This window comes from Phoca vitulina, unplaced genomic scaffold, assembly GCF_004348235.1.
Source record: "Phoca vitulina isolate PV1807 unplaced genomic scaffold, GSC_HSeal_1.0 scaffold22, whole genome shotgun sequence".
Lineage (NCBI taxonomy): Eukaryota > Metazoa > Chordata > Mammalia > Carnivora > Phocidae > Phoca > Phoca vitulina.
In genome coordinates, this window is record NW_022589725.1 from 40,295,509 (window position 1) to 40,314,565 (window position 19,057).

A 19,057-nucleotide genomic window follows, 5' to 3' on the forward strand; every position below is an offset into this window, starting at 1 on the left:
AAGTTAACAGCTATAACCTAAGACATTTCTTGCACCAAATAAGTCTGTCCCTTTATGAGTTATTATTGCAATTGTGAAAAACCTTTATTACTGTTCTCTGAATTTTATTCCATATATCAGCTCTGACTGTATTGTGGGATCCTTGGGGCTCGCATTGTGAAGTCCTGTGCCTTTAATAAATATTGGTATGAGGACCTAAAGGAAGTGGGATAGGCTCACTTCGAGAAATTCTCCCCCTGATGTTTTAGTATCTGCTGGCTTTTAAAAAGGTCTAAACTTCTTCCTCCCTCACATGACCTCCAGGATAGTGTGTTTGGCCATCAATAGGTGTTCTGAATGGAAGATATGCCAGAGGAATGGCACAAACAGAGAAAAAGAGACTGCAAACAGCGAATCCTGAAGGACACTAAGAATAATGGGGATTTCACATACGTGTTTTTAAAAGGCTTGTTTGTAGCTCTTATCCTACTTTTCCACCGTGTGATATTACAATATGCTTTTTTCTTCTGTGATATACTTATGGGCTATCTGTGCTCCCTACCAGTTCCCAAGCAAACTTTTGGCCCTGGCTTCTCTATTACAGCTAATGGCACTTCTGATGCTATTAATTTATTCTCGATTTGCACTGACCAATATGATCACCATTAGCCACATGGGACTTTTTAATTTTAAACTTAAATCAATTAAAATGAAATATAATTAAAGTTCAGCCCCCCTCAGTTACAATAGTACATTTCAAGGGTTCAATAGCTGCATGTGCCCAGTGGCTACCAAATTGGAGAGTGTGAATATAGAACATTTCCATCATTACAGAAAGTTCTTTTAAATAGCACTTGTGTCAGCTTGACTGGGTCAGAGATGCCCAGATAGCTGGTAAAGCATCATTGCTGGATGTGTATTTCAGGGTATCTCCTGAAGGAATTAGCATTTGTATTGGTGAACTAAGTAAAGCAGATGGGCCTCCCCAATACGGGTGAGTATCATCCAATCCCTTGAGGGTCTGGATGGAATGAATGAAAAGGCAAAGGCAGGACTAGTATATTCTCTTTCAGTTGGAATTGAGACATCCGTTTTCCCCAGCCCTCAGATACCAGCTCTCGGTCCTCCAAACTCAAATCCTAGCTTATACCATCAGCACCCCAATCCTTATGCCTTCGGCCTTGGACTGAATTATACTACTGGCTTTCCTGGTTCTCTAACTTGCAGACTGCTGATCATGAGATTTCTCAGCCTCTAACCATGTGAGCCAATTCCTTAAAAAATTTCCTTGAAACTATGTATGTATGTATGTATGTATGTATGATCTACCTATCACTGCTTCTGTTTCTCTGGAGAACCCAATACAGAAAACTGGTATCGAGATGTAGGGGTGCTACTTCACACATACCTAAAAATGTAGAAGCAGCTGGAATTTACAATTGGGTAATGCATAGAAGTTGGGAGAGTTTGGAGGTGCCTACTTGAAAAAGCTGCAATGTTCTTAGAGAAGACCGAAGTGGTCTTGAACAGAATGTCGGTGGAAATATGGATGATACAGGCCATTCTGATGAGGATGTAGACAGAAATGAAGAAAATGTTACTGAAAACTGAAGGAAAGGCAATCCTTATTAAAAAGTGGTAAGGAACTTGGCTGAATTATGTTCATATCCTAGTGTTTTGTGGAAAGTAGAACTTGTGAGCAATAAAATTGGGTATTTGGCTGAGAAAATATTTGAGCAAATTGTTGAAGGTACAACTTGGGTTCTCTTGAATGCCTATAGTAAAATGTGACAAGAGAGAAATGATTTAAAGATGAAATTGTTCATCAAAAAGGAAACAGAATGTGAGTTTAAAAATTCTCAGCCTAGCCGTATTAAATGGCATGAAAAACTTGCTTGGGAAAGTACAGAAAGGGTGTGGCCAAATTTAATGTCTGAGCATGGACTGGCCATCTCAACAGAAGCTAGATAAAACAATGTGGAGATTAGTTAGCTATCTAAACAAACCAGGACCAACCATTGTTTTCCAGGACAATGGAAGAATGACCCCCAAGGCAATTCAGAGATCAAGAGCTGCCTCTACCATCTTAGGCTGGAGTCCAAGGGCCTGGGGATCAGAACAATTTCAAAGGAGAAGCTGCCTCTGTGGGACAGCTCCTCACACTGTGGGCTCTGCTCCCCAGATTCCGGTGACATGCTCCTCAGCTGCCCCAGGTGTGACTCCAGCAGGCCCCCAGGGTGGCATGCACTGAATCCAGCAAAGCACAGGGATAAAGGCTGGGGCAGGCTGGAGCCACGGAAGGCTGCCCAAACTGGCAGGTATGCCACCCAGGCGGAGGGCTGCTGTGGGTGCAGGGCTACTTCAGAGAGCCTCCACTAAGGCAAAGCCCAGCCAACTGGAAGACAGGGCCAATCCCACCCAGACCTGTAGAGTCATGGCATGTGATTCTTGCCTGGGAGAGATGTGGGCATTACACTGCTTGAGTGTGACTGTGTGGGCTGTTCCCAGTAGAGTCATGGAGGCAGAACTTCCCTGAGCCTTGGGGATGCAAGTCCCACACTAGTGGGTCAAGGAAAAAAAAAAAAAAAAAGGATGGGCATTGAACTAAGGGGGACTGTTCTTGTGACTTGGGTTTCGTGTTTGGCCTGTAGGTTTTGGACTTACCTTGGACCCTTTACTCATTTTTCTTTTCTATTCCTTCCCTTTAGAATGGGTTTATGTCTCCTATGTCTGTCCCATCATTATATTTTGGAAGCACATAACATGTTGGATTCCAAAGTTTCACAACTGGAGTCTTACCTATGTCTTATTTGGACTTAGATTTTTGAGGTGATGACATGGGAGAAGAACATGAATTTTGGGGGGCCAGGGGTAGAATTGCTGTAGGTTGAATGTTCCCTCCCCAAAATGTATATGTTAAAAACGAATGCCCAGTGTGATGGTATTAGGAGGTGGGGCCTTTAGGGAGTATTAGGTCGTGAGGGTGGAGCCCTGGTGGATACTGTAAGTGCTATTATAAAAAGGGCCCTGCAGAGCTCTTTAGCCTCTTCTGCCATGTTGAGGACACAGAAGAAGGACCCATTTATGAACCAGGAAGCCCTTGCTAAATACCAAATCTGTCAGTGCTACCATCCTGGACTTCTCCCTCTCCCCAACCGTGAGAAGGACGTGTTTGCTGTTTATAAGTCGATCATCTGTGGTGTTTTGTTACAGCAGCCCCAATGCACTGAGACAGCCCTGTGGCAGACCCAGAGCTCCACACGGGTGGTGTCTCTACAGCAGAAGGAACCGCTTCCTCTTCCGTGCTGTCAGTTGCAAGACCTGGCTATTCTTTAATAATATTTCTTCTTCTGGTCCCTGCTTTCCATTTTCACCATCACAGTCCAAGTCCGGGCCCTATTACTTGTGTGAACCACTGCATCAGGCCAATCTGATCTGTTCAGCTCCACCTTCTCTCCAATCCAATCCAATCCAATCCAATCCAACTGGTCCACTGCAACTAGATTAAAAGTTGGAGCAAGTTCTCTTCCACATTTGACTCTATTGTCTGCTGAAGCCTGTCCTTAATTTGGAATTCACACAGAAATAGAGAGCAATAAAGGAATCTTCAAAGTGTTTTCATCTAGTTGTGAGTTGAAGAAAACCAAGTAGCTCACCTGCAGGGTTCTTGTTTTATCATTTTTATTATTAATTAAATTCTAAAACCTATCGCTTAATATACACAACATATGCTGTGCAATAAATTAATTCGTGATTAAATCCTCAAATTTTACATTTATTGCCTTGTATATAAAATGACCTTTGAAGCATTAATGTAGCACTAATTATATTTTTCATTTGATGTAAAGTGCTTATAAACTACCTAACATAACTACAAATTAAACTACGTAGTAATACGTTGAATGGTGTATTCTTCTTTCCAAAAGCTCAGGGACCTTTACAGAAATCATTTTATTAATCTTCACACATCTCTGAGAGAAGATGGTTGGTTTTAATTATCCTTCCTCCTGCATTTGGAAAAGCTGAACGGATGCCATTTATCACTGAAGTATACAGGCACTGTACCAAGTGTGCTATGTTAATACAGAGTTGCATAAAGGCCGAAAACCCATCTCTTTCATCAAATATACATTATTGTTGAAATTTTCAGAAGTTCCATGCCGGTAGGAGATGAGCTGCCTTCTGTTCTGTTCAGGAATACCAAACGCCTTACCTTTTTTTCCTGTTCAATATTATGATACAGTGATCAGATCTCCAGTGACGTAAGTCAGAGAATTTGGTATAGGGCTTGAAAAAAAAATCACCCCTCTGTATCTCTGCTCCTGAGTCCTTAGGTCTGTCGTATTTTTACTCATGTTCAAATTCATATCACAACCATCTCTCTGCCACAATTGTACATTTAGGGCAAAAGTGCTACCAACACAAACTCCATTAATATCTTCTCCACTTCTTTTTCCGTGAGCCTTGGCAGAGGTGTGGGAAGAAACAGAAATGCATTTAAAACTTGATCAAAAACTAGTGATGTACTATATGTTGGCTAATTGAACATAATAATAAAAAATTAAAGAAAAAAAAACTTGAGTAGCTGAATTAATAAAGGGATCTATCCACGGAGCTGACATCAAAGAGGTATTTGTATATTTTTTTCCCCAGGGAATATACTAAAGAAGCACAGATTTCGATCATACTTGCACTCCTTCTGTTGTTTTACAATGGCTAATATCCAAATGAAGGTGTGTGTACTCACCAGGTACAAAATAAGGATGCTGATTGAGGACAGGTTGAACAGAGGCAGAAACTCCAGGAAATTTTAAATTCTTCATACAGTCCTCTAAAGCTACACAGGTAATTGAGAATTCATGGCATTTCCAAAGACACAAGGCATAAATGTGTGTAAAATAAAGACTAATCCACGGGTTGACTTAGCAGCTGAGGAACAGAGACAAAAGCATGTACTGGACTAAATTGGCTCTAAGTTTTATTAGTAATGTCCACATAAAGGCATGCAGCAGTTACACCTTATTGCATGGATATGCTTAATGCAGACAAAGAAAAGTCAAATACATTGAAATATAATTTACAGAAATGAAGGTGCTTAGCTAAATACATTGTTAAACAATGTTGTTGCCAAACATCGTGAAAAAGAAAATATACCAAAGATACTCATCCATTCTATGTATAACTTCCCTAAAAATAATAGTATTCACTGAATGATTCAGCAATTCACTTTTAAGAACATTCTTTGATATTTGAATAGGAGGGTTTAGTTAAGTCTTCACTTTTTTTTTTTTCTTCTCAGTTTTCTCTTTTTCGCTTTTTATAATTTGGAACAGAGAGCTCTAAGATAGTGACAAACAAATATGAATTCTGAATTCATCTGAAACTTGAAGTTCTCACCAAGCTCACTATGGGGGTGTGTCTTCCCCAAAGGTTTGCTGCTTCCACAGAGTCAGTGACTGCACCTCTCTCTGTGACTCCAGGGTGAAGAGAGCAGACTATGGGATGGAGGAAGGGCCTTGTCCGAAGAGCTGAAAGCAGGAGGCAACTAAGCTTCCAGCAAAGATCAGTCAAAACCATCGGAAGTCATCAGTATGCTGAGGACTGGTATGAGACCTTAACCTGGCACTTGAATAAACAACCCGAAAACTTAGCATTTGGGAACAACACACATTTATTATTTCCTAGTGGGTCAGGAATCCAGGAATGGATTAGCTGCGTTGCTTTCTAGGTGGTAATCAAAATTGTTGGCTAGGGGTACGCTGGTCTCAAGGCTCCAGTGGTGGAGGCTTTGCTTCCAAGCTCACTCACACAGCTTCTGGAGGGCCCTGACTCACTCATGGGGATGTTCCCATAAGGCTACTTCACACAACAACTGTGTTCCCCCAGAGTGAGTGACCCAAGAGAGCATCCAAGATAGAAGTCATTGTGTTTTTATAGCCACATCTTAAAAGTGATGTCTCATGTCTCCTGCCATATTCTGATCATTAGACTTGATTTCATATATTTAGCCCCACACTCCAGGGGAGAGGATTACATGAGAACATGAGTACTGGGAATGCAGATCATCAGGGCCTTCTTAGATGATGACTACTGCAAACCTACTGTTTTCACTTTTGATTATTTTGCATCTGGTAGCTCAAAAGTGTCAAAGACCTCAAAGCACATTTTTTTCATTTGAACTTTATAGCAATGCTTTGACGGCATCAGGGTGATTCTTGGAACTCAATCATTTTATATCCAAGCAAATGGGATGTGAGATTAAGTAGCCTATTTAATGATAACCAGTAAGAAAGAAAACTGGATTCAGGTCTTCTAATTCCTAGTCTTTACATAGTTTGAAACGAAGGCTGATGCCCCCCCCCCACCCCAAATCAGGATTTCCAGTCTAATGGAAACAGAATATGAAAATAAAGTGTCCAAATGGTTGGTGCCTCGGGACTGGGGGAGGGGAAGATGGACAAAAGGATCTGAGAGATGAAAGTGGAGATTGGTTATTTGTTTAGTTTGAGTAAATTGTCAGAGAACATAATGTTAAATCTATTCTTAGAAATTTCACATACAAGATGAAAATGTCAGGATAAAAATCTTTAATAGAATTAGATATTTGGGGGATTATAATGAAGAACTACTTACACAAAGTAGTTAATCAGATGTGCGGCCTGGTGGATGATGGTTTTAGTATTTTTTTGCAATGATGCTTGAATGACACTGTATTGATGTTATGGATTTGGAGTTGAACAATGGAGATCAAATGGCAGTTGGAGACTCACAAGTATCTTCGTCATTCAGTTTTCTGTCTTTCTAAATATTAGCATCCCGTGGTGTTTTTGTGTAACACCAAATAATAGTGGCTGTTTGGGGGAGGAAAAGCTGCCCTGGTGCTTTGGGATATGAGGCTAGGCCACGGTTTCTCAATCTTGGCACTGTTGACATTTTGGGCTTGGTAATTCTTCATTTCGAGAGACTGTTCTGTGCACTGTAGGATGTTTAGCAGCATCTCTTGCTTTTACTCACTAGATATCAGTAACACGCCCTTACCCCACATAAACATAGCAAAGTAAATACCTTTAGCCAGTGCCAAATGTCACTGGGGGGAGGGGAAGGCAAAAATCATTTCCAGTTGAGAACCACTGGGTTAGTTAAACATAAGGCCAGATAAAAACCGTATATGATGCCCCATACATTTAAAACAATCAGATAAAATGATGCTGCCGTGTTAAGAGTATATTTCTGAATAGTGGAATTTATGAAAGATTTTAATTTTTTCTCTCATGCTAAATTTCCTGTAAGTATGTACTTGTTTTATAATGAGAAAAATTTTAAAAATTGTCAAATTATTTTTATTAGAATTTAAATTATAATGAAATAAAGTTTTATGAATTTGAGGAATTAATTCTCAAATATTTAGAATACTACTCATAATAACATATTCTCTCATCTTTATTAGCTCAGCAGATCTTTACAATAGGCTAGCTGTTTTCCCCATTTGAATATTAATTGAATGTCTTAAAGAGGGGAGTAGCTTCTATAAAATCCCTCAGGTGAAAAAAATGAGCCAGGATCTGAACTCTGGCTTTCTGCTGTTAGGTTTTCTATTGACTTTGTTAAAAAGGAGACTGACAACAGGCCCCAAATGGAGTGACTTATGCTAAACCTCACGTCAGTAAACCAAGACTTAATACCTCAACCAACTACAGTTTCAATCCCCACCGCATCCCCAGAAATGTAAACTTTAACCAGTCAACATGGAATTACCTAGTCAGCACTTGTGAGGTAACCCACCTGATAGACCCCTTTGGTTCCCCTTGTGAAGGCCATCTTTCCTGAAACAGTGAATTCCTGGCCAATAATTTTCTTTCTCTGGCCCCTTTCCACCTTTAAAATCCTTTCCTTTTCTACAGCTTGGCAGAGTTCCTTTTTACTTGCTAGATGGGATGCTGCCTGATTCATGAATTGTTCAATAAAGCCAATTAGATCTTTAAATTTACTCAGCTGAATTTATTTTTTTAACAGCTTCCGGAAATATTTAGCCATCTGGATCAGCTCATCCATTGACAGTCCCAGGTAACTCAAGTGTTAATGTACATTATCATCATTGTTTCATCATTGTGAATTTGTCAAATGTTTTCTATGCTGAGAACACAGTGCTTTTTACTTACCTTACCTTCATTCAATACTCTAGCAATAAATGGAGAGATACAGGTTAGATGTTGGGAAGTATTATAAAAGCTGGGACCATTTATAACTCCCAAGTGACTACAGATAAGTGCTTTGTGTTCAGACCTGGGGTGTGCTGGTTGGCTGGGCAATAAGGAATGGAGAAGAGGAAGGCGCCAGCAGGTCACTAATTATATGTGCATGTTTTGGATCTGGGCAGCATATTATGAAGGAGAGGGCTCTCATGGAGTCTATAATTAGATTCCCTTTCTTGTCATAAAGCTGATTCTGGAGAACATGGCTTGGGTGTACAGCAAAGCGGGTTTCCCACTACAGAACTCCAGCAATCACACACCCCTCTGCTGGGAGGTCTCCTCCTGTAAAACAAATGACAGGGGAGAACCAAGGAGAATGATTGCTTCCTGTGGGGGCTTGGCTCCAGAAAGGGAGAGGGCCAGCCACACCAATGGCACATCTCCAGTCTTGAGTCAGGTAACTCACTCCATCTCCAGGAAGAGGGGCCGTGGGTGGGGCAAAGGTCAGGAGTTTTTAGGGGCCACACCCCTGGTGGAAGTTAGAGGGATGGGGAAGAAGCATTTCCTTTCTTGTATATTTCATTCTTACTCTCTTTCACGGAGATTTAGCCAATCAACATAATTCCTAAAGTAAATTATGTTTTCTTTCTTTCTTTCTTTCTTTCCTTCTTTCTTTCTTTCTTCCTAAGAAGTCCTAGAGTTGATCTCATGGGATTCTTTTAAATAGTACCAGGGCAGCAGTAATCTGGGATAGTGATTCTGTGAGATAAATCAGGTCCCGAAGTCCTTTGGTGAGAAATAAAGTAAATTGATAATTAAACATGCCTTTAACCTAAATAGGATTAATAGCCCAGTGCAACTGGATTTTAGATGATTTTCAGTGAAATACGCATTTTTAAAGAAATGCTCCTGAGGACATCAGACCGAATCATGGTAAAACATTGGGAAAATATAATTTTTAAGATAAAATGATTTACCTCCACTATCCCGAAAAAAAAGTGCTGAGGAGGTCCTTATAAATAAAAATATGACATCTCCTTTGTGGAGCTGGAAGGACACAGTTAAAGGAAGAACCTGTGATTTGGGTCACAGAAAATCCCTTTGAACAAAAGAGAACCTTCCCAAACACACATGCCCCAAACTCAGAACGAACTGAATTATTAAAGTCACGGACAGATGTAGACCAGATAAAGCACACCAGATTCCACATCGAAGCAACTTGAACCCTGTGCTACGGCAGGTGATACATCAAATTCAGATCCACTTTTTGAACCTATTACATCTCAAATGTTTAAAAAGAGGATGATTAAAAATTACATTGGCACTTGAACATACATGGTCTTCATTAATCTTGGTCAATTTGGGGAAGTAAATCTTTTTCCAAATCCAGTGAGTTGGAATCCAGGTAGCGAAACTTCCTCTTTTTTTTTCTTCACCATTTCCTCCTTCCACCCCACCCCCGCCCCACCTAAAATTTTATATGAGGTACAGTGAAATGACAGAATATGGATAAAACAAGTAGAAATGAACATTCTGTAGAAAATGAAATTTCCTGAATATGATTAAATTGCACAATGTCTTAAAATGTAATAATGAGCGTCCAACAGTCTCTTGAAGTGGATCAGAGCATGCAACATCACTGCCATTGTATGCTGCTGCTTTTATGGTGGACTACAGGAAGTATACAGAGAAATTGCGATGTCCACGAAATATTTTGAAAAACTGAAAGAAAGTACCTAAAGGGTGAGAAGAGAAACCGTAAGTACAAGACCAGCAACAGCATAAAGAATTGAAAAGGGCTGGAATTCTAAGGTAGATCCAAGGCACTTCTATTACAAACTAAATAAAATACAGTAGTAATCAAGAAGATGAGAGGGATATAGGACTGTGGCAAGACGGTTGGAAGCTCACCATGCTGGATTCTACCAATTCTTTGATAGATCCAAAATTCTGTCTACATAATGGGGAACTGGAGGGTAAAGGATGGAGAGACAAGGATGGGGCTTCTCTGCTAACTTGGAGTCCTGGAGATGGAAGAATTTGTAGAATAACTCCATTTTTTAGCTTAAAGATGGTAAGTTGTTATACTCACCCTGTCTAGAGCAGAATACTATGGAAAAATAAATAAATCTCTTTGCTTTCTATAGCGTGTGACTCACGGTTTGGTAGAATATCAAATGTGCTCTCTGGCAAATGAAAGTGGGCAGTTGTTTTGAAATAAGGTGAAGACTCAGACCTTTGGGCTGTGACAGGCCTCCTTGCCTTCTCGATTGAGTTTTTCACAGGAAGTGGAACTGGATTCTTTCATTCCTTCTCTCAACTTCTTTCTTCCTTGGGAAGTTGGCTCAACTCTTACGTGTGTCAGAGATTGTTAGGCTTCCCTTAATGATATGCACCACCGGGCTGGGGTGCTCCTTGGACATTATCTCATGAAGTCTTCACAACAATATCATGAAGTATGTGTTTTATCCCTAGTTTACAGAGGAAGGAATTGAAGATCAGAGAGATAAGGGGACTTGGCTGACCATATACAGTCGTGTCCAAGCCAGGCCTCTCTGGCCACAAAGCTTGGGCCTTTTGTCATTCCACATGGAGGCTACCTCGAGAAAGCATTTCCTCCCACTCCTGGTTTTGGGGACATTAGCAAGTTATAATTCACCCACAGGGATCAGAGCACAACATTTCAGCCTGTACCAGTGTGTGAGTACGTGAGTGTGCGTGTCTGTATACACATATGTATGCGCATGTGTGTGTGGATATGATAGATTCTGTTCAAATAGCCTCTTACTGTGGAGAGATTCACAGCATCATTTTTGCTCTATGGAACTTCTCTTTACGTGTTTAAAACACTCATGTTGGAATTAGCACTTGAAAATAGTTTGTGTGCCAGAGATGTACATTTTTGTAGCCGGATCCACCAAATTCGGTTCCCAAATTCATTTCCTATGAGCAAGCTTTTAGAAGGCATGGAGACATGAGACAAAGAGTGAGCTGTGCTGATTCCTGGACCTTTGTGGACACCAGGAATTTAGACCAGCTTACTTATCAGCCAATTTGTTATTCTAGCATTGTTATGGAACATTTCTTATTCACCAAACTAATATGAATTTTTCCCCTTGTTGCTATGTACAATCCAGCCACAAATAACTAGATGGCAATACCACCCGAATTAACTTATAGGCAGAGTGATTCCTGCCAAAGAAGAATGTATTGCAAAAATTTCTGGTTTTGCTCCAAAATCTACCCTAATGATTTACAGATGAGATCTAATTTTAGGGTAGCTGAAGTTGTTAGCAACCTGAGTTTGTTAAAGATTGAATCAATGTTACTTGAAAAAAAAATAAAAATAGGGTTTTTATTCCCATACTTCTGAGTTTTGTTAATGCCAACATGGATTACTGAGGGTCTATAGTAAACAGGCAACATCTGGATTAATGTGAGGTACTATGTGCAGATCAAAACACTGAAGTTAAATGACAGGTGTATATACCTTAGTATATGTTCTCTTTGTGTGAGGCTCATTTGACTTAATACTTGAGTGCAGGACTTAAAAAATGTAGAAGAGGATAGAGAGAGCTCTAGAAACCTAACAATATAGATTGAAATCCAGCTTGACTTGGGCTGAGACTCATCTGACTTGGATTTTTTAAGAACGGAAACAGAAGAGATGAGTGCCCCCACGTTTTACTACTTTGGCCATGGATGATGGAGATGAGGAGGAGGATGACCAGAGTGACAGGGATGATGACAACCTGTGACCACAGTCATCACGCTGCATTATCTGTTAATTCATGGCTTGTCATTTGCATTATGATTAATTGCCTAGCATGGATTAGCAGCAGGCTGTCTTAAAATGACTCCTTGTGAATTTCAGGATCTTTTCTTACGGACAGGTATAAAATACCTATAGCTAAACTTCCTTCTTTTTCCTTCAGAAAAAAATGCATGAAATCATACACTGCAGCTTACCCACACACAATAAAACTGGGGACAGAATTTGCTAATCAAAATCACACTGGCAGCCTGGGCTGTATTACTTCAGAAAGCCCATGACCCCATTACTTGCTTTCTCACTTGGAAAGAATTCCTGTGAAAGACGATCATGAGGTATTTGCACACATGCTGCATTTGACACAAAGATGGGATGATCTCCATTTAGCAGTAGGAAAGGGACTACGGAAAAGTGGGAATTCATACTTAGAATTTTTATCCTGGGCCAACAACCAAAGCAGTACCTATTAGTTTGTGTGTTGCATTTCTAAAGCACATTGGATTTTCACCATCGTGGGCAAGTCTGATCACCTGTTAAGTTTAGAAATTGCTTTACTTTAAAAAAAAAAAAAGATTTTATTTTATTTTACTTATTTTATTTTTTAAAGAATTTATTTATTTATTTGAAAGAGAGAGCTCAAGAGAGCACTAGCGGTGGGGCAGAGAGAGGCAGAGAGAGAGGGTCAAGGTCAAGCAGACTCCTCTTTGAGCAGGGAGCGCCATGCGGGGCTGTATCCCAGGACCCTGGGATCATGACCTGAGCTGAAGGCAGACGCTTAACTGACTGAGCCTCCCAGGTGCCCCAAGATTTTATTTTCAAGTATCTCTATATCCAATGTGGGGCTCAAACTTACAACCCGAAGATCAAGAGTCGCATGCTCTATAGACTGAGTCGGCCAGGGATCCCCAAATTGCTTTTTTTTTAAAGCTCTTTGCATACACTTCCTTGTTTATTTAACAACATCACAACCCTGTGAGATTTGTTTTCATGTTATTTCCATTTTGGAGGTGAGGACAGTGGCTCAGAGTTGGAAGGGCTTGTCCTGGGCATAGCTGGTAAAGGCGTTTTCAAGCTCAGAGGCCGATCTGATGCTGAGTGCTTTCTCTACCCACAACATCTCATGCCTTGCCTTTAGGTATCTCATTATTGCCTGGAATTGTGTCAATCCTTCCCTAGACATGGGGGAAATTTCTAGGACAAAACATAGAATTCAGAAACACAAGACTTATGTCTGAAATTCATGACTTAGATTGGCACTTTAAATTTTGAACCATGCCACCACCCTTCTAGGCTTTATGTGTTAAAGGAGTTCTCAGGAAGCACGTATTTATGATTATTCAATTAATGTTGACCTCTCGACAAAAGTAAATAGTACCCACTGTGAGCTCACACTTACAGTGATTATATTGAGAAAATGTGTGAGGAAACATGGAGCTTGAATTTACTCTCAGCCTAAAATACACTGAATGTGTCAAGTCTGAATTTAAAGATATGTAGGGTATAGCACAAAAAATAATGCGATCCATTGGACATGACCTCTAATGAACTTTGGAGATTTTGGAAGTATTCAGAGGAACATAAGGGCCACTGGGGTCCACTTTTATTAAAGCATTGCATAGTTTTGTATGTTTCCATTTCTTTATTTTGTTTTCTATATAATGCAGTGTGAGTTATTGCATTTCCCATGGGGAAACAGTCACCGTATTAATCATTTTTTATAAAGCCCAAGAATAGTAATCAAAGAAATACTCAAGGAAAGGAAAAATTGGATTATTTTTGTCACACAGCCAATGAGAATTGACAAATAAGGTGATATTGGATGAAGACTTTCTTTGAAAAGAACTGTTAATTTTCATAGCTCCTCTAAGTTCTCTTAGCCTGGAGAATCTGGATTCAGGAAAAAAAAAAAAAAGCAGAATTTAATATAACCAAGTGCTTGATGTATAAAATCATTTCAAAAATGATACACAAATTGAGTACTATTAAACCAATTAATAGTTGCAGAATACGCAGGGAAAATACGTGCGCGGGTTTAAAGAGGCACCAGAAGGGAAGATTGTGAGATCAATAAATATGATTGCTACGGAGCATTCTTAGAAGGCTTTTCCAATGTTTTAAAAGCCTTTGAGTTTAATACCCTAAATGCTGGAGACTTAGGAGCCAGGTTGTGTGTCTGGCGGGTGCACTTGATCACCCCAGAGCACCAAAGTGGCATCAAGGTACCACCTCCTGAAGTAACTCAAGGAACTTCTGCACTTGCTGAATTACAGGCTGAGGCAAGCGTGTGCCATTAGGGCAGGGAGTCCTTATTATAATTTAAAGGTAAGAGCTTGGGTTCTGTGGTGCCCCAGGAGCTGAGAAATGCCTGGTGTCTCCTCAGGGCACACCCAGGGAGGTCATGCCAAGACTTCATTCTGGAACAGCAGTTCTGCTGGGAATTTCCCAACTCGCTCTCAGGTCAGAGAAGAAAACCTGAGGCATCTGGCTCTTTCTAGAGTAGGGGACATTAAGAGAAAAGTAGGGACAGGCACCTTCTTCATCTCTCTACCTTGGGAACACATAAGTTCATTCCTGTCACTTTTATGCCCTAGGCCAGAGGCTCTCGAAGTGCAGTCCCTGGACCAACAGCATTAGGATCACCTAAGAACTTGCTAGAAATGCAAATTCTTGGACTCACTCTAGACCAACTGAGCAGGAAACTCTACAGCCAGCTGCTTCTGTGTCCTAATAAGCCTTCCAGGTGATTCTGATGCATGTCAAAGTCTGAGAACCTCTGACCAAGTAATACTGTCTTGTGGGTATTTCTGTCCGCTCTTCACCACCATGCTTTTCGGTGCCTCCATCAACTTGCTCAGAATACCCTTCCTGGATCACTCTCCTCCTATTCAACTAGATCTCTCTCATGCACCCATCAAAATCTCAGCTCATAAGCCGGCCCTGTAAAACCAGGTAGGGCTGAAGGCCCTTCTCTGGGCTTTAGTATAACACTGCCCTACTTGTCAGTCAATATCTAGAATCTGGGCATAGTCTGTCTTCCCACTGATGCAAACAATGGTGATCATGCTTCATTTAGACAGGCCTAGGTTCAATTCCCTGCATTGTTGAGTAGCTGGGGGATCCTAGGCCAGTTGTTTGCACTCTCCACACCATTTTCTCATCTTTTACCTCCCAGTCTGGCGCAGATGCCAGGATTTCTGATCCCAGCAGAGGTGTGTTCAACTGAACTCAAATGAAACAAACGAAACAGAAACGCTTATTGACTCATGGATCTTAAATGCAAAACTAAAATGGAAGCCTGAGCTCTTAGGTAGCCATGTGACCATGGGGATGGGTAGAGTATGGAGAATGCACCAAATGTCCCCTATCAGTCCTGAAGCAGGGGAGGGGCAGCGGCGCATCGTTAGGGAGAAAGAGCACTCAACAGTCTCGTGAGCCCAGGGCTCATGCTACCTCTGCAGCATTACCGCTGCGTTTTCACATCTGTAGAGGTGAAGATGGAGATTCCTGGTCTCAATGACCCTGCAGGTTTGAGATCTGAGCGTAAAAGGGCCCTCGGAAAATGGAAACTGTAATAGTCGGAGGTCATCGAGTACTATGTGCGCGCCAGACACTTCTCGCGCATGTCCTTTAATTCTCAGGACTCACGAGGTTGGGGCTGTTCCTTTCCCCCCACTAGAGTGGAGACGATGGGAGTTTCCAGATGTCCTTGAAGGTGTCACACCTGGTAAAGGGCAGCAGCAGGATTTGAACTCAGAGCTGTTCCCACCCAAGAGGAAGTTTTAACCGGCATGCTTTACTGCTCTCTTGCACTCAGGAGGTATGATGATATGGTTATCTGTGTGAGCCAACAGTGAAGGCAGGGCCGAGGCACAGAGTAAGTAAGTTGGCATCAGGCCCCTGGACTCAGTTGATTGGTGATCTGGTGAGGGGCGCGTGGGCTAGTCCATGGAGGAGCTCACGTGTGCACGCTGCACATGGCATAGAGAACCAGATGTGTTCCAGCGTCAGGGGAGCCCCTTTCCAGCTAGGTGTGTATTGTGTCAGCCCAGCGGGAGAAACGAGGGCTCCTAATACCGCCGTCAGGCAGGTCAATCACAGCGTGCCAGGAGAGCAGCCCACCGCATTGCAATGATGAGATCAAGCGGTGGAAAGGGAAGAAAAATTAAGATGGAGTTTCTGTTTTGAAATTGCATCTCAGACCAAGAATCACAGTACTCTTGTAGCTGAGGCACCTACAGGTTAAATGATTTGCCCAAGGTCATATAGAAAGTCAGTGGCAAGAACAGGTTCAACTCAGAACCCTGAAAGTCCTACTTCTTTAAACGCAGCCCACAGTGGCTCAATTTCCAGAACAATTCCTGCATGTGAATTCAGCTGCTTGTGCTCCTGGGAAGGCCAGTCCTCGTGGCCTGTAAGCCCATGAACTCAGCATCTGGGAGGCTGCCTATTAGGCGGAGGGTATTTTTGAATTCCACACCCCTCCCAAATTTTCTCCAAACTCCATATTGATAAGATGATCAGATCTCTGAAATAGGCTGTTTTCTCATCTCTGAGGATTTGCTCTTACTTGGGCCATATGTTAAGGAAGCAACAGTTTAAAAAGAGAACCCCCTTCCCCCACTTCCCCATCACTACACAGCCAGGAGAGCATGGTGGGGTCCCTTTCGGCCTCTTCAGGCTAGAAGAGAGTCCCTTGTGCAAGCCCCACGAGCTGAGCTGATTAGGAAAAGTTAAAGCATGTCTTCAGGAATTGTGTCACTGTCTTCCAGAAACTGGAAGGAACAGTGAGTGAGCCCTGCTGAGAGGCAGCAGTGTTGAGCCCCATATGTCCAGCAGACAGGTCCCCCTGGGGACAGCAGGCTTTGGATAAAATGATTAAACTGTCCTGATTCCTTGGGTCCAAAAATCTGTGTCATTGCAAAGTGTCCTGGATGGATTTCAAAAGGAAAGTGACACTTTATTCAGGATGGCTCTTTCAGCGTTGGTGTCTTGCTACTTCCATCGGCAGCTGCCCTTCCATAAATTATTATTCCGGTGACATTCTGACTGACCCAAACCCCTTGGTCTTGGCTCTGTGCACATGTATAAATCTAAAAAATGTCTGTACAGCTTTCATCGTCCTTTCTTATTACTTACAGAGGATAGCGTTTCTAAGTGGCTTTATTTTACATTATGCTTAATCTTTTTTTTTTGTGAGAAAAGTAAGGGAGTCAAACAGTCTGTGGGAATCAGGGACCTAGGAGCTCTCCGTGGACCAGCTTCTGTTTCTGAATCGACAGGGTCATTATCATGAGGTGGACTTAATTTTGACTATAATTGTGTGTGTATGTGTGTGTGTGTTTGTATCTGTAATAAGTATATAATCGTAGAAAGTGTATTACTCAGGCAATTACTTAAATAGGTTTACATGAGAACACGTTTCTGGCATTTCTAGCCTGCTTAGCATTCATAGTGATCCTGACTATAAAATTATTTAAATCTCATGATTAGTTGTTGCAAAAAAGTCAATGTTATTGGGCCGATAATGTCTCCTGAAACAAATAACAGTACCAGACAGAGCATATCTGTTTCCCTTCCCTCCCCTCGTTGTTTAAGGTTAAGTTTTGTTTTAGGCTGGTGAAGATTTTCTTAAATAGATTTCAAATTCTGTTGCTTCTTTCCCACCACCGACACGAATTACAAATCTGTCATCCTTTGCATGATTATCAACAGTGGCCACATTTATTAATCGACTGTTGTCAGTTCTCTAAACCTTCCTTTTAAGAACCTGCCTTGGAAATCTTCATCACCTAAAACATATACATGGATACAGTTAGGATGTATAGGTTAGCAGAAATTAGAGAAACACATTCCAGGTGAAATTAACATGGGAAGTTTGCTTTTTGAGTAAGAAAAGAGAGAAACCCTTTAAAGTGCATATGCAGGCCTGGAGATCCTCTCATTAAAAGAGTAAATGCTGTTCAGACTCTCCCACCACCATTTTTTTTTTTTTTTTTTTTTCATGTTTTTAAAATACAGGAGAAGCACATCGCCGCTTAATGATAGACGCGGAGTTCAACCTCAGAGGGAAGTCAGCCTCTTCTTGGCAGGGTTGAATTAGGCTCCTTCGCTCTCTCTTTTCGTTTGCATTATTCAGTGGAAAAATACAAAGTGGCATAATGATGGGAATAAGTTATCTTTTATCAAATCTGACTTTAAAATTCAGGTTATGTAAAACATAGAAACTCATAGGAAATTCAGTCAGAACCTCAAGTCACATTATGTACTCTCTGTTCTCGGGCAACTGAACACTCCGTTGAGCCCATTCCTGGGAGCAAGTCCCAGACTCTCCCTTCTTGGCTAGAACACCTTTTGCCAGCAACTTCCACCAGGGGAAGCTCTGAGCACGTCAGTGCTTCACAGGGAAACTGCGAGACTCAGGCAAGACAGGGCAAAGAAGCCGGCAGGGGAAGCTTAAAATGTTCCGCAATCGCTTTCCCAGAGATTAATGAGACTGGGTTTCTTTAGGATCATTGCACCATCATGTAACTACTAGTAGAGAATGCGGAGCCTAGTAAATATGTAAACACCGTTTGGAAAGAACACCTTCCAGAACCTAACTTCTTTAGTGGAGAAAACCCACTTGCTGTTTGCAAACTCCAGTTCGTCAGTGAGCTGAAATCTCGGTTTTGCTTCTTCAATCCCTCATCTGTAGGTTACTGAAAACTACTCCCATTCATTTTCTAGTTCACCTTGGTTTAAAACACACACACGCACACACACACACACACAATCCCATAAATGATAAATTCAATGTCTGTAGAAAGACAGTCACCTAATTGCACAGTGAAGCAGAAGAAAGCCTTGCAAATGGTATACAATTTTCAAAGTGTTCCAAGCCTTAGGCAAAAGCCTTTCAACTGTGTCTAAAACTGAATGATAAAATATGTTGTACAAATTATCTGTGAACAGGAAACATGTGGTAGTGGCAGGGGACTGAAATGTAACACTTGTAAAGAAATGGGAACTGCCAGTCATTTAGACCCCTGTCTTTTTCTTTCTTTCTTTCTTTCTTTCTTTCTTTCTTTCTTTCTTTCTTTCTTTCTTTCTTTCTTTCTTTCTTTCTTTCTTTCTT